This window comes from Nothoprocta perdicaria, unplaced genomic scaffold (genome assembly GCF_003342845.1).
Source record: "Nothoprocta perdicaria isolate Ctin4 unplaced genomic scaffold, notPer1 scaffold_204, whole genome shotgun sequence".
Lineage (NCBI taxonomy): Eukaryota > Metazoa > Chordata > Aves > Tinamiformes > Tinamidae > Nothoprocta > Nothoprocta perdicaria.
The window spans coordinates 567,236-583,785 of record NW_020455250.1 but is presented as its reverse complement, the minus strand read 5'-3'; the positions used below and the strand labels follow the sequence as shown (position 1 = coordinate 583,785).

The 16,550-nt window shown below is 44.0% G+C and overlaps 1 long non-coding RNA gene across 2 annotated transcripts in view; it reads right to left on the bottom strand.

Annotated features, from left to right (window-relative positions):
* LOC112946411 overlaps window positions 1-16,550 on the bottom strand; it is a 198,107-nt gene that overhangs the window by 97,319 nt on the left and 84,238 nt on the right. The window lies entirely within an intron of this gene.

Genomic DNA, 16,550 nt, shown 5'->3' with positions numbered 1-16,550 from the left:
AAATAAAAAGGTCAAATGAAAGCATCGTTTTAAACAAAATTGGCTATACAGTGTTGCTGTGGCACAAATTATATGTTCTTATAGTTTTTGCTACCATCACCAGCAAATTAGAGAATTTCATGGTTAATGAGCTTTATAACCAGTGTTCTGGCCACATTAGGAGAAACTATTCCCTTTATTTCAGGAAACCAGGAAAAACTGTAGCAAGAGACCAGGAGGAAAACTTTGGCAACTGATCTGTGCCGCATGAAGAAGGAATGGGATGGGACCCTTAGGTTGTCATTGCAGCACCACGTCTCTAGAGGACAAGGTAAAATACAAAGACAGAACTTAACATATGCAGTAGAAATAAGAAATCATTGCCAGGCCCTACATTTCCTCATCACAGCGACTACCACAGATTAGTGACTGCTTTGTAGCTTGCTTCACATGAATTAAAGGATGTTTAAAGAATGTGTTATAGCTAGTAAGAATTTTATAAGCAATTTTAAATAAAACTTAAAGGTTCAAACATAATTTGCAATCCTGTGAAGGTCTGGTCTCGATTGCTTTATTTCTCTTGCCACTTTTCAAATTGGGTCTCCTGGACAACCTCGAAGCAGCAGAAGAACTTCCCAGTATTTCAGGAAATTTTAAAAATTGTTAGACATGTTTCAAATGACATTATTGTAATTGACATTATCATGAATAATGATCAGCTTTAGGGGAAAAAAATGACCTAAATGATCAATATCCTTTAATCTTTATAAAAGAATGATGAAGATTGATGCCTCAAAATACCATCACTGTACAGACCTGTTGTAGCTTTCCCCTGCATTAGCCTCAGATTACTCAAGATAAAGGGCAATGGCGTAGGAGAGCTTTTTTTCTGAAATCACATTCTTCTTCTGTTGAAATTGGGCTGCATTGCTGCCAAAAACTCTGTTTCTGCTGTCGTATATTACAGGAGAAGTGCTCAAAGGCAACAAACACGCAGCGGTGGGAAAGCTGCACTCTGTAACTCCTGCTTTGTAAGTCAAACTGAAAGATATAGATGGAATTGCACACGCACAGCGTCCCCCCCACACTAGCTTTTTTCTTCCTATGGAATCACATTAATGTCTTTAAAGGAAACAGCTGCCGTTCCACATGCCCCTCTGGGCCAAAATTAGGCTGCCCCTCCAGATGTGCCCAGCCAGACTGGAGCACGTTGCCTCTGCCCCGACGCCTTCCCACGAGGCAAGCTGAAGGGAAACTGGGCACTAGGCTCCGTGCTGCACTCGAAAGGCCCGTCCCCTGCGTCTGGCACAGAGGGGACTACTGTTCTTTTTAGAAAAATCCCTGCTCTTAGTAACGTTTGTTTTTCTAACTGGTTCCCAGAAACCTCTGGGGGTTCCAAAGCCAGCAAGCAATTACCGCGGCGCTTTGGCCACAGACACAATATCAACCTTGTTAGACTTGGCCTGTGGAGACGGCCAAACACCTGCTGCTGCAGCATTTATTTGATAAGCTTCATGGTTCGCTAACATAAACCCGATCCTGCTGACCCGAAGGGGGATGAAAAGGCGCAGGGGGAAAGGGAGGAGCAGGTAGGAGCTGTCCCGGCCCCCCGGGCCCGCAGCTTACGGCCCGGCTCCCAGCGAGCTCCCATTTCTCTTTGCTTTCTTCTTTTCCCCCGGTGAGAGCTTTGGAGAATCGGTCTTCCCCCTGCAGTTATGCAAGCAGATGTGGAAGGGGCTAGGATTCCCAGGCCTTGTGACGGATTAACTGACAAGCCCAGGATCAATACGGGAATTGTTCTAGCTCGGGCTGCATCTGTAGCCGCCCGGAGCGGGCAGAATAGCGGCACACACTCTGGCTGGCACGGAGCGCAGCCCTGAAAGGCTGGCGTCGCACCAAGGCCCACGAGCGAGCGGCAAGGCGGGAAGGAAGGGCTGCACATCAGCCGCAGCAACAGATAAAAAGATTGGGGAGGAGAGCGGATGTAGAAGTACAAACTTGATTTTTGTTCCGCCAGCAATGTAGCGCCCTTGTCCAGGACCAAAAAAGAAAATGAGTGCGTGTGTGTGTGTAGGAATAAGGCTGAGTCCCAAATAGCACCCTCTCTTCCAATGGGTATTGCCAAGCTGTATGTGGGGAAAAGAGAACTGGACTGAATAGGAAGGAGAAAACAACCTTCCCAGTTACAGTGCTTGATATCAGAAAATAATGATCCTTCTAACAAACTAGCTTGCCTGTCAGCCTCACCCTCCTCCAGGTAGACAAAGCTCAATGCAGACTCCCTAGTAAACAGGACAGTATGTTTCTGTGTGCCTGCTAGTTGGCACTTGCATGGAGGAGTGTGACCTCAGGACAGTGTGTTTTCTAGAGTGCCTTGCTCTGGGCTTGCTGGTGGGGTGTCTTCTTGGCAAGATACAGTCTGAGTCATTCAGCTGGGAGACAGCGGATGAATCACTCGGGGTGATATCAGAGCCACTTCAAACTTTTGTTTAAACTTGGCAAAAATCTGAGCACTACACCTCTGAGAATGTGTAAAACTGTCCACATGATCTTCTTCCATCTTATTTCATTCTCTTATGCTGGCTCAGAACTTCAGGAGCTTTATATTCTGATGGAGAAAAAACTGTGAAAAAAACAAGTAACATGCCAGGAGATATTTTCTGGATAGATCCAACCCAAACCAAAGCAAAAATCTCCAAAGAAAACTTGTGGAATTTCCAGCGCAGTTTTGCAGGAATGTGAAATTCAGATAACAGGCGATAAGCATCTCCAGTTTTGGGCTAGAACCAATATCTGCCTTTTGTGTTCACCCTTCGCTGCACAGGATCCACGGCATCAAAGCAAGACATTAAGCACACTCGGAAAACCAGCACGACTGGATTCGCAGAGCTTTGCTAACAGAGCCAACCGCTCCACAATTTCTCCTTTACTGACTAGCCCGTATCTCTCTGAACAGAATGAGACAGACTTTATACAAGGAGAAACTAAGGAAGAGAAGCAACCAGACAGTATTAGCAAATTCTTGTGGAAAATGTAAGCAAGAACACAGAAAGACCAAGTGAATCTGACCTATGCTAGGAAGCCCATATTGTTTGGAAGCCCTGGATACAAAAGGCCTATAGGTTAAGTGCTGCTTAGCGTAGTGTCTTGAGTGACTGGTGCCTCCAAACTCTGGAAAATGTGAGTGAGGTATCTCAGTTTCCTTTAAAATTGTTGGTAGTTGAAGCCAAACCAGTAAGTAAACTAGTAAGCTAGCTGATAGTTGAACTCCTTTCTTCATTCCTCATTTTGCTTGAGGCCCTTCACCTTTATGCCCACCAACAGGTTGGGAACAAACAGAAATAACTCAAGATAAAATACTGGGACACTACTACTGGCACACAATTAGATCTGGCAGCAGCCAGAGTCAACTAATGCTGGTTAGGATCTGAAAATCAACATCCAGGGATCTCGATCTGGGCGACATCAGGTGTGTGAAATCACGCTCAAGGTCAGAGCACACCAAGGCAAATGAGAAGCGACAGGGCCTGCCTCACGGCTCGTCCAGACTGTACCCTGAAAGCAGGAGAGCACGGCAGCCGCGAGCAGCCCAAGCTGTGCGAGGGAGCCTTAAAATGAGCGCTCCCCTCCCAGGCCCTGTGTCCTGCTCCGCCGGGAGCGCCGATGCCGCGGAGCTGCCGCGCTCGGCACGCGAGGGCAGCCAGGGCGCCCGGGCCTCGTGTCCCTCGCGCGCTCCCTTTTCTTGCTCTTTGCAGAAAACTTGGTGCATGGGAAAGGTGGAGCACTGCGAGCTGCAGGAGCAAGAGCAGGGTGGGCTCTTGGCAGCACGGCCGTGACGCTGGGGAGCTCCAGCGTGGCCCGGAGCAGGGGCTCAGAGGTAACAACACATCATGTCCAGCGTCCCACCTTGGCGAAGCTTCACATCTACACCTTACAACTATTCCATTCCAAGGACCAAATGGGGCTGGCTGAGAGATGACACTGGGATGAAACTTTTTACCTTGTTTTGGGATGTTTTCCTCTCAAATCTTTCATTTTTCAAAGCATATTTCAAGCTTTTCCGTTGCAAATACATCTTTCACAACACAAACCAAGAACAAGCAATCTCAGCAACAGTTGTGTGAATTTGCAAATGCACTAAAGATTTCTCCAAAATAACTACTTTGATGACTTGACATGATGGTCTGAACCCCTTCCTCCTCCCTAGAGTTTTTGATTTGAACATATCTGCTTTCTTCAGGTTCAAACCAAAGGAAGAGAAAGGACTTAGCTTTATTCCATATGGGCTGCATTAAACTCTATTGAAGCTAGTGGATCTAATACTGCACTTCCCTTCAAGCTAAATAAGGCAACAGTTAAATACCTCTTTGTTTTTGCTAAAAACAAAAGACATTACTGCACAAAGCAGGCTGCAGGGTCTGGACCTGGCAAGACAAACATCTCTGAATGTGGAGATTAGTGCAAGGAACAGGGCAGCTCTGCTCCGAGAGAAGCAGATGGATGGAGCCCAAGAACTTTGGAGGACATCAGAAGTATTCAAGTCAACATAGGAAGTAGATCCTAACACATGAGGCTCTCTCTAAAGCAATGTCAGGTACATAATTACCACTAAGCTAAACCACCATAATTATTCCTTTGGTATTCAATTTGTTCTCACACAAAGTATGTGAAATACTAAAAGCATAAAACTTTTTTTTTTTTCTTAAGAACAGCAAGAACAGGTTTCTTTCTTACTTGGTAGCCCTTTAAAGGAAGCCATGCAAAATGGGTTTACTCACTCAAAATACTGATAGGCCATTCTGAGACTTAAAATAAATCTCTGAAACCCACTAAGCAGGTGGGCAGGATTTCAGCTTCATCTTTTAACCACACTGAATTTCTTGCCTAGTTACTAGTTGGCTAAATTCCAACTGTATCTGCACAAAAGTCTAACTGCTTCTATTGGAGTTATCCTGGGGAAAGTGGTGTTGTCTGTCTGGACACTGGACAAATAATAGACTTACTGACTGTTAGAATAAAATCAAGAGAAAAAAAAGAGAAAGTAAATGAAAAGGACAGAAGACCTATTTGCTTGCATCACATTTGCTTATATTTACTTGAGGAAGGCCTAGCACAAAGTGGGATACCTAACAGTATCTTCAAGTCCTCATTTCAGCCATTTCATGCCCTAAGTTTGGCAAGAGAAACTATAGGCAGAAGCTTTCAGTCTTTCACCCTCATGCGCAGTCTTTCTCATAGCACTGGTGCATCAGATCAAACTGGATTTATCCACAAGAACAGTCTAAACCAGAAGAGATTTGCAGCATCTCTAACCTGTTTTCAAAGGAGTGCGTGGCTCAGGAAGGGAAAGGTGGGCAGGGCAGAGGCTCAGGGAGGTCAGGAAGAGGAAGGACCACAGGAGAATCCTAAGAGAAAACTATGTCCTACTCAACTCAGCCTCCAAATGAACTCCAAATGTTGTAAGTGAAAGCAATAGGTTAATTCAAGCAAAGTATAAGGGGTTAGGTCTGTACTTAAATCTTTTCTTGATTTGGCATGTAAACCAGGAAAACTATGAAAACGCAAAACTCACTTTGAAACTGGAAATGGGATATGCCATTTGTTGATGAACATCTCAGTACCTCTGGAATGTATACAAAGATCAAAAATAGGACATAGCAAAATCTAGTTCTCCGGAATTACAAAAAAATGCTCAAGAATTAACAGGTATCCTCCAACTTCAGTCTTAACATCCTATTTCCTCTAATATTAGTCATTTGCTGGACACACTTAAAAGAGCAGTCAACAGCTGATGCTGATTGCTGTGGCTCATTAGCCAGCCAGGGATAGATGTATGTCCTGTATGTGCTCATTTAGTGTAACAAATATTTGCACATGGGACTGAAGCACTGGAGACGGTCCACCCACAGACCCTGTCTCGGTTAGCCTGCCCTTTCAAGGCCGTGTTCCCTTCGTCCTCTCTCTCCATCCCTCCATCAACCTCCCCATTTGCCTCCCAGCTTTGTTCAGATTACAAGTTATCATCACTATGTACATGCAAACTGGAACTGGAGACAGTTTGTGCCTAGCATAATCGCCCCGATCATTCACAGCTAATGATTTACTATTTACTTCATTTCCCTGCCCACTCTCAGGCTTTCTTAGGACAGAGTCATGATTTCTTAAATATTGCTAGAGTTCTGCACACACCAACAAGGTGAAGGATGCAATAAAAAGGGATTTAATAACAATGGGGATGAATAGAATATTCTATTATTTTCCCATTAGCAAAAACCAGTATGAGTCTACCACGGTGGCAGTGTCCTGTGCCCAGAACAAGCCAGCAGTGCCCTCTGCTAATGCCACGCCAGGAGGAGCTTTGAGCCAGAAATGCCCAAGTCTCTGCTGATCTGAACCTTCAACGGGACTATTCACTGTCTGTACCTGGGAGAGAGTGAATGAAGGAGTGGGGTCAGTTTATCTGAGTCCTCTGGATACAATCTGACAGATGATGAAAGAATTTTAACGTGTAATTGAAGTGCCCCATACTTAAATAACCATGTTAAACCTCTGCTGATTACACACAGAGAGCTAGCTCAGACCTTCAAAACAGGAATTGAGTTGTTTGTCAGTGAAAGCCAAGCTTCTAAAACGCTGCCTCCCCACTACAGAGCCTTTGTGTTGCTAAATTAGCTTCAGGAAGAGAATCAAAATGAATTAAAACCACATGGAGATTCACTCTATTTACCCCCCCCACCCCCCTTTTCCCCTTTCCCTTCTCTACATGTATCCCCTCACCGGGAGAGAGAGGCCAGTTCAGTCTAATTTAGTCCAATGTTTTTGTTTCCTCAAGTCTCAGTCTTGGGCTGAGTCCATTAATAGGCTGCAGCTGATTTTAATCTAGATGAACTCAAGACTTCTCTCTTCCTTGGTTTTATAAAGATTACAAATTGCGTGTTATATAAATAGAGGGAAAGGGGAAAAAAAAAACAGAATGAGTAAAAAATCTGCTCTCCATTAGCTGACCTGCTGGACAAGCCTGTGATTCAAATAAAGATGAGAAATCTTTATGTTGAGAAATGAGAGTTGTGGGGGTAAGAAAAGTATACAACAAAAAGCTCTAGTGATGCTGCCCCCAGACACACTGGTAAGAGGAGATACAATAATGTCTAATAGCTACCATTACCATTTAACATCACAGAAATGAAGATTTTCCACAAAATAACAAAATAAGGAGACTACGAAAGTGGCTAATCAGATGACTCAAAGACTGTTTGGAGAGGTTGCAGTACCCATTTCTAGTGCAATCAAAAGTCAGACTGATATTGCTATTGTGAGCTCTTAACATCTCATGTCTCTTTACTAGCAAGGGTGGAATATGTTCGTAGGTTATTATTAGGAATTCTTAGCTTATATCCTCATCAACAGTTGGCATAAAAGAATGCCATGGAACTCATGCTGAGCTTCTTACGGGATTTCATCATAGAAAAAAACCCACAAAATATCCAGATGGACTCTCTGAAAAAGAGTGTTTTACCTGGGTCAGCTGGAGATCAGTGCTGGGGTACCTTGGTAGAGGTACCCGAGGTACCTTTCTCATGATCACAGTTGCATATGACTGTCAGCAAGGTGACCAGTCCTGCTACACACAAGTATTAAGCATGTGCAAGTACCTACTCTTTTCCATACACCTTCTCTTGCCCTTTTTCAACATCCCCATAGTACGGTACCCCCATCCTTCTATTTCTCCATGCCTTCTTCATCTGGATAGACCCTTCTGAACACTCCCCTCTCTCATAACTCACCTTGTATTTTCTGTCCCCTATATCCTAAATATCCTAAATAAACACACCTTAATTTCCTCCTAGTATACCCTACATTATTTACCTTCTACTAGTTCAATCCATGCCTTCCTTTTTTTCCCCCCCCCTCCCAGGGGACTGAGTGAAAATAATAACTTTTAAAATAAGTGCAGTCCTACAGCTTTGTCTTCCATTTCTCATGGTGTTCAGCTTCACAGAGACAAAGCATTAAAAGTCTCCCTTTGGAAGAGTCTCATGAAGGACTCATGCGTAACTGCTCCATCTATAAGGATGGCTACTGCTACACAGGAGCCTCGCTACAGATGAAGGAAGTAAGAAAAGCGAGGCCACAGAGTGCAAATGCTCCAAGCAACCTGTAATGACAGTCCTGGGGCTAGAACAAAAGGATGACAGCTATTTTGAAAGGAGAGTTCTTTAAGAGTTGACTGGAATACACTTTGATTCTTCAAGCATGGCTGCAGAATACAGGCAATTAGTTACTTTTACTCCAATGGGGGAAAAATAAAGTTTCCAGTAATCTGTGAGCAAGATTTTGAGAGAGCTATGCCTACAAACAAAACATGGCTGGAAGCTGGTATCTCTCCTTCATTCATGAAATTTAAAAATCTCCAAATTAAATTTGGTAAGCCATTTCAAAACTCCCAGAAAAGTTATTCTGTGGTCATTTACATATACATTTGGGGAACAGCATAAAACATGTTTTATAAAAACAGACATATCCACAAAGAGTAAAAATCTCTGCTTTGACACAGAAAGGAAATGAAGCAGATGTAGTAAAAGTGCTAGTAATCAGTAGCAAAACAGCAGATAGGCAGAGAAAGGCGAGGACTCTTATAAGAAGAATTACACAGTCCTATCACCTTCACCTGACCATAGCCTCTTATAATATGTCTGGAAAGAAACCAGCAATTTTTTATTTATTTATAATAGGGCAAATGTAACTTGGAAGGGGTCTGTATGAAATGACTGGAGGTTTTATTTGCATAACTTCTCTGGAGTTTGACTGTGTCCATGACTATATTTGGTTGCATGTGGGTGGCTGTGGGATGGGTGGACAGCTGGGTGAAAAACTATGACAAAAGGAATCTTGTCCCATTTCCTGCCTGCGCTGGGTTCGCTAATGAGAACTGCTCTGGGTCATTCACACGATTTCTTCATCTGTTGTTGCCTCGTCTGTAAAAGGGGCATCCCAGCAGAGGAGCTGTTGTCAGCTTGTCTCCAGAGTTTATTCTGCTGCCTCTCACGCCGGCAGCTGTGTGGGATTTTAAGAGCCTGGCTGTAAACAATGCCATATTTCGTGTTTCGTCTTGGAAGAGCTTGGAAGGCCGGTCTAGGGCCAGATGTGTTTGCTGGTGTAATCTGTTTCCCATTTCTTGTAATAAACGCGTATCTCAGAGACTGATGACAGAGTCAGGATTTATCTGTTGTCTCCTCCAACGTGCTCTGTGTTGGGAAGACAATGTTAATAAACATGCTGAAGTCTTCAGCCTCACCTTTCTTTTTGGAGTACTTTAAATAATGAGTGAACGCATCCTTACTAGCAGCAACTGCATTAGTGAATTTGATGCTACCAGACTCCTCCTGGAGCAGACAAATCACTGCGGTGGCTAGCCTGGGGAAGCAAAGACATTTTTCTTCTTTCGGAAACACCAGTTTGCAGTAAACTTGCTTCTTTTGTCAGGCCAGGTCATTTGAAAAGGTTTCCTCTTGGTAAAAGTTTTTTTTTTTTTCTTTTTTGGTAGGGTTCTTTTCTGAAAGGCTTCTAGGTACGTGCAGGTATCACAGCGCAAGGCCTGTCTACTTGCAAATGTTCCAAAACAGCATCTATCTTCATCCCAATGAGCTGTTCCCCAAGAGCACTCAGTTTATCTATTGCCTTTGGTTACACTGATGAATGCTGTACTCACTCAGCCTTGCTACCTCTAGCAAATAGAGCAAATAGAGCTAATAGAGCAAATAGAGCAAATAGAGCTATGAGAGAATGACTTATATTCTATTATTTCTGTGCCTCTTCAGATTTATTCTAGCACCCAAGTACAAAACATTGTAACCTTATAAGTAAAACTCCATGAATGGCATAAAAACCTCAGCCTGAGTCAGCGTGGAAGCCCCCATTTATTCCATCAAAACCACTCCTGGTGATATGTGAGAATGAAATAAGCCCTTTTAGCATTTGGGAAACAAAGAATATTTCTAGGATTAGCAATTACAAATAACAAAATAAATCCAGAACTTTTGTACTTTTAAACTGGGGGTTGGTTCTTATGCTTTGACTAAGATGTGCTAAACACAGAATTCCCCAAAGAAATCTTGGCTTTTCTAAGGAGCACCATACTTTAGGATGCCAGTAAGATAAAAAGTACCTTTCCCCTATAACTCCATTTCGGTTTGCAGCATTTTAGCTTGCTTTCACATCTACCATGTGAAATACAGACTGATTTGCTTTGAAGAGGCTACTTGGGTGGGTGGTCTGTTCATTCTATTTTTTTCTAATTTTGTTTTCCAGAGCATTCAGTTTTCTTTCCATATTCTGTGCTGAAATCTGTGGCTTTATAGGCCCACAACACCAATAATATAATACGGGGGTACCTGTTTTATTTCTCCCTGTATCCAGCATGGTTTTGCACACACACAATCACCTCCAGAACCATATGAACCATATAAGCAGCATAAGAAATTTAAGCCTGTCTCTTTTTCTTTTATTATTTCTTTTATTTTACTGATCTACTCTGATCCTGTGAAAAATATTCCTTACACTTGACCCTCTCAATAGTTTCATAGGATTCTCCCCATCATATTTCTACTCTTTCTACTCTTAAGAGAGGCTTCTACTTTGCCAGAATAGAATTGAATATATTTGTTTGGACATAAACTCTTACATTAAATGAAACAAGACAATACTTTTTCTAATTAAGATTTTTGCTGTGTCTATTCAGTCACCATAGTGACTCAGACACTATGGGTCTACTCAGTGACTCTAGTCAGACTGACTATAGTCGCTTGAATAGAGGTTATACCCCATAAAACCACTTTCTTATAAGTATTTGCTGGCAGCTTTCCAGTTTCTGGAATTACAGAAACATGCGTGAGGGCCCAGTTTTGTGCATTCCGCACATCAGGCTAACCTGTGAGGTAACAAGGAGTCAGTCCACGGGTGGACTTTGCCTCTGAGGAAGATAAATCAGTATCTTGGAACCACCACGTGGGCGCAGCTGATGACACAGCCACTGCCCGCGTGTCCCGCAGACCGGCGGCGGTGGCTCCAAGCACGGGGACCTTCCTCGCTCCTGACGAGCGTGTCGGGCCCCACAAGTGCCCTGGAGGGGGCGCAGGGAGGGCAAGGGCTTCTGCCAGGTCAGCGCCGGTGCCGCGGCCATGGCAGGGCCGTGGGGCAGGGCGCGGGCCTGGCAGGCCCCGCGTGGCGCCGGCAGCCGACATGGCGCCGGCCTGCGCAACGCGGCTCCCCACACGCTGCGGCTCCCCCCATAACCTAAATAAAACCCTAGTGACAAACCTGAGCTGGGGCTTCTGGGGAGCCGCCACATGCAAGGGAAGCCTATTCTTTGGATAAACAGGGTGCCCGCCCTTAACCTGCTGAACTATCCCTTTTTCCTGTAGAAAGGTTACGGCGCAGCGCGCTGTGTTTCCTCACATTTAAAGTCAGGGTAGCCAAGGGCAACAAAGACTCCTTCCTCTGCAGCCTGATAGCCGAGTTCTTCCTTCCTCCAGTTCCCATGGAGAACAAACACAAGGGGAACAATAACACGGGATGCTTCGCTAGATGCTCTCCTGGGCACAGAGCCCCAATTGGGATTATCTTACCACTGGGTTGTGTTTTGAAGGAAACTGTGAATGGCCCTTTCAATTGCTGGTGTTTCAAGATCAACATTCCCTCTGCTTCCTGTATTTTAAAAGTCTCCTTATTTTACCAACAATATGTGGTACTATGAAAAGAAAAAAGTCACAGAACCAGTGCCCTGAGCAAGCTGCCAGTCTAAGATGCAAGTGATAACAAAAGACACTTCAAAGTAGCTCTCTCTGAACTAGCAGTTACTTAGTCGAGTTATTACTCACTTCTTGATACTATTGGAAGAAGAGGTGAACAAATTTAATGATGATTTTACAGACGTCCCAGGATCAACAAGCCAGATACAGTGAGGAAGATTTCAACTCCTGAAGTGTTCAGATTGCTTTCTCACTAATTTAGCCTCCTCCAGGCAAAGGGAAAAGAAAGAGTCTTGGCTGGGCATTCACTATCTACCTCTCTTAACTAATTCCAGAGGGTGGGAAGTACGTGCCAGTCAATCACCCACTAGCTGGTTCCCAGCCTTCTGGCCTCTTGTCTGCTACAATATGCACCACTGCTTAGAAAAAGTTCTCCTTGGAGCACAGGAAGATCTGGAGTTTTCATCCAGACTTCCATCTCAGTTATCACACACATTTAACAAGAACATTTGCTAGTGAAATGTCTACCATTCGCTCGTAAACACTTGCCATGTTTTTGGCAAAGATTTGTCTGCAAATGAGACTCTTGAGCCAGGTTTGGGGCAAGTGCCATGCTGCCGACTGCAGCCCTGGTGTGGTAAGCTCATGTAAGCTACGCTTCTGCCGGAAAGGTGTCTGCGGGTTGAACTCATCTACGGACGTTTCCCGTGTGCTTGGGCCATGCAGCACCAAGTGGTGCTTTTGCTGAGCCCAGGTAGACGTCAGCAGCTGGAGGGCTGCCTTTTCCCCCTCGGGTTCAGACTTGATGGTGGATTCATTTTGCACAGGAGAAAACTGCACTTGCTCTCCCATCTGGACACTACTTAGGAACCTTTCCCTGTAGCATAGAACAAATTCTTCAAAATGAAAAATCAAAGAGTGCCACAGGTGGCCGCCAGCACTCCCCACCGCTATGGCAGATGTGGGGCTGCGGGACAGGTTTGTGACCACCGATCTACTCAGCATAGTGCAAAGAGAAAAAGGGGGATCAACCTGGTTTCACAAGGAGAAGAAAGTCTACTGGATGATTAAAAAGTAGCTCAGATAAATTCCAATAGACTCCTGCAACTGGAAGGCGTGCAGTAATGGAGGAATGCCAAGATGAGGGCAAGAGGGACTTGGAGACTAAGATAGAGCTCTGGGTGTCTAAAACATGAGACTGGCTCCATATCAACCAGAAGGAAAGCTGGGGGATTACAGTACACAGCTATCAGAGTTATGCTTTAATCATGCTCATTTATTTTTTTTTCTGGCTGTTGCTCTCACATTAGAATACACTGGCTTGGTTTTCAAAGGTAGAAGCACCTACAGCTCCCACTGACTTCAGTGACAGCTGCAGCTCTCAAAGTCAAGTAAAGGGAGTTTGCATATTGAGAAAAACTGAAGTAAAATAAAAGGCCTATTGTTTGAATACAAACAGTTTAAACACTGCTGATGGGTGGTATATGAGTCCCTTCCCCTTTCAAATGAATTTAATTTTATGTTTTGTTTGGTTTTCCTGTTGATGCATCCTGCACCCTCCGGTGCTAAGCCGGTGGGATCCCGCATACTTTTCCTGGCATGTGGAGTTTAAAATAAGAGACCTCAGCAATCGGATATCCTCAGCATTTCCAGCTATTGAGCACAATCAGGAGTACCGTGATCCAACTGCAGAGCAGAAAATAAAAGATATATAGGAATATTCGCTCTGGGCTGGTACTGGGCAGACAAAAGAAAACTAAACAAACAGGATGTTCTAATCTGCTGTGAACTTCAGCAAATGACCAAGGCAGGCAGGATATGGTCTACAAATAAATAGCTACAATATATGTGCAAGGCTGACTGATAGCTTACACTGGGTAATGTACTCACAGCACAGGTTTGCAATAAGAAAAGTAAAAGTGAGGATATTTCTCACCAAAATCTAACTTGGTATTAGTGTGAGGTTCCACCCTGACATGTCTCAAGACCAAACTCTCTCATCAAATACACACAGCTTGAAGGAGGAATGTGATGTTTTCTATACCGTACTGAGCAGAAAAGTCTCTTCCTTAACACCCTCAGAACCTCTTCAGGACCTGCCTGTTTATTTTAGGTTTCCTCTTTCGCTTGTGCCCATCATGGCTGAGGGTTCAACACATCACAGAGCACCCTCGAGACCCCATTCTCCTCTTGCAGGCTGCTCAACAGCACTTTAACTTGACTTCAATAGTCCAGCACTTTCTAGAAACGTCACCTTCTCACATCTTGGCTGCAACTTCATAGTCTTGGATTATTTGGAAGACTTTTTCTGCAATTGAAATGTTAATGAAGTTCAAATAAAAACTCAAATTGCATCAAAAATAAATATAAGAATAAAATCTTTTCAGCAATAACATTTCTTGGCAAACACTTGGTCCTTCTAGTATCATCTCCTGTGCTTCCTCTTCACCCAGGCAGTCATATACACATTGTCTTGCTAAATTGGGACTTAGGGCAGACCCTTTAAGGTTGTTCAAATGACAAATTAAAGGCTTGCATGCTGTTAGAGCATTCAACACGCTCCAAAAAAATGCTGATTAAATCTGCTGCTTCTTTCATCTTCATAGCCCTTGGTGAACCTGATCCTGTCCTGAAATTTAATCTCTCAGATTTTTCAGGCATCTTCACTGACTGAATAATGAAGTGCTGGATTCTGATTTTACTACAACAGAAACCACATACAGAAACATCGTAACAATCATGAGCACTATATAACCTGGATTACATTCAGAGCTACTGTAAACTGAATTAATCACTCAGATTCTGTAAGTAAATAGTGGTTTATAGCTTGTTGTAGTAGTTTCTTGCAAATATTTATTATTCATGTCCAATCTACTTTATGTCCTATGCTTACGTCCTGTGGCACATTTCTGGTTTTTGACATATATATATATATATATATATATATATATACACATATATATACACATATATATACACACAGCACTTAGGGCACAATGGCATACACTTAGTTAAGATATGGAAATGTGCCTTTCACAAATAATATATATATGGATATTTAGGATATTTCAGCTGGTATCTTATATATATCCTACATGAACACTGAAAGCTAATGGAAAGGGGGTGCGAATTTGCATTTGACAAATATTTAAAAGTTCAAATGAATATTACAGAAGTTATCTTGCAGTAACAGCCCAGCACAATGTATTTTAGGGAATGAATGTAAGGAAAACTTTTGAAAAACTTTTGAAGCACAAGTTGTATGTTAGGAGGGTTTGTCACATGTGTGTCCCCATGAAAATGTTATATATTCCTGTTTCAGTTTATCAAGAGAGACAAGCTTACATGATAAATCATCTGAATTTTGTGGTTAGCCCAGTTTTAAAGTTAGAACAAACCCAGAGTAGCCTTTAAGGCTGACAGAGCTGGGCCTGTTCAGCCTGAAGAAGAGAAGGCTGAGGGGGGACCTGATCAGTGTCTATAAATACCTCAAGGGAGGCAGTGAGGAGGATGGGGTGGCCATCTCATTCCAGTGGTGGCCACCGATAGGATTAGAGGTTCTATCTAACGGCCACAAAGTGAAGCACCAGAAGTTCCACAGTAACGTAAGGAAAAAAACCTTGACAGTGAGGGTGACAGAGCCCTGGAACAGGCAGCCCAGAGAGGTTGTGGAGTCTTCTTCTCTGGAGATCTTCAAACCCCACTTAGACGCCACCCTGTGCCACATGCTCTAGGTGACCCTGCGTGAGCAGTGGGGTTGGACTAGATGATCTCTAGAGGTCCCTTCCAACCGTAACCATTCTGTGATGCCATGATTCTGTGCTTCAGATGTGGAGACACCTCGGGTATGTCCAAGTGTGTCAATCCTGGAAGCAGAGGGAAGCTCCAAAGAGAAGCAGCACTGGTGCTGTGGAGGACAGGAGGACAACCCTGTCTGCAGAGCGCAGGCCCGAAGGCCTCCCCTCAGGCCGGCTTTCCCGGTGCCAAAGCAGGGCTAGGCGCGGGCGGCCCCGCTGCTTCCAGGCCGGGCCCGAGCCCTGCGCTCTGCGCGCTCACGGCTTTGGCCTCCTGGATCTCTGCACCACTCTCCCCCACTTAGCAAAGAGAACTGCAAAGCTGCTGGACGTCTCCCTGCCAGCGAGGCTGCGCGCTCAGAGGCTCCCCAGCACTTGAACAGACAGAATACATGAAGTCCTCTAGCTAACCACATTCTGCGTATGCTACAAAAGGGACAGGTCATTTGGGTCACTCCTCTATAGCTAACGAGCATTTTCAGGATAATATGAGAGCAGTGATGGCTTCACCAAACACACGAGTGGCCCCGCAAAATGCCAGAACGGCCCTAACCTCCGAGGAGAGCCGAAGGCGGCCAGTTGGGCCTAGGGGAGAAAGGACTCCGTCACAGTAAGCCTCAACTGTCTCTTACTTTCATGAGCTGCACACAAAAACATATGACTTTATTCTAGCTGGAAAACATTGTTTTCAGATAGACAGTTTCTTGGCTTCTTGCATATGAATGCGTTCCCGTAAGAACATTAAGTCCATTTTAAGTACATTTGACCTTATTTCAGAAATCTGTAGCTTGAAAGGTGCAACATCTTTATGTTAAAACCAGGCAATTGCTAGTGGAGTCTTGTTGGACTTATATGACAAAATTCAGTTCCCAGAAAAATATTAGAACTTCATTCCTAACGTTAAAAGCCTTTGGGAAAAAGGCTGCTTGCTTTAGCACTGTTCTGGAAACACCGAGTTGCAGCCTGCTGATCAGGAGCTCATTACTGAGAGATTAGTAAGGAAAAGGTTTTTCCAAAGTGAGACCATTTT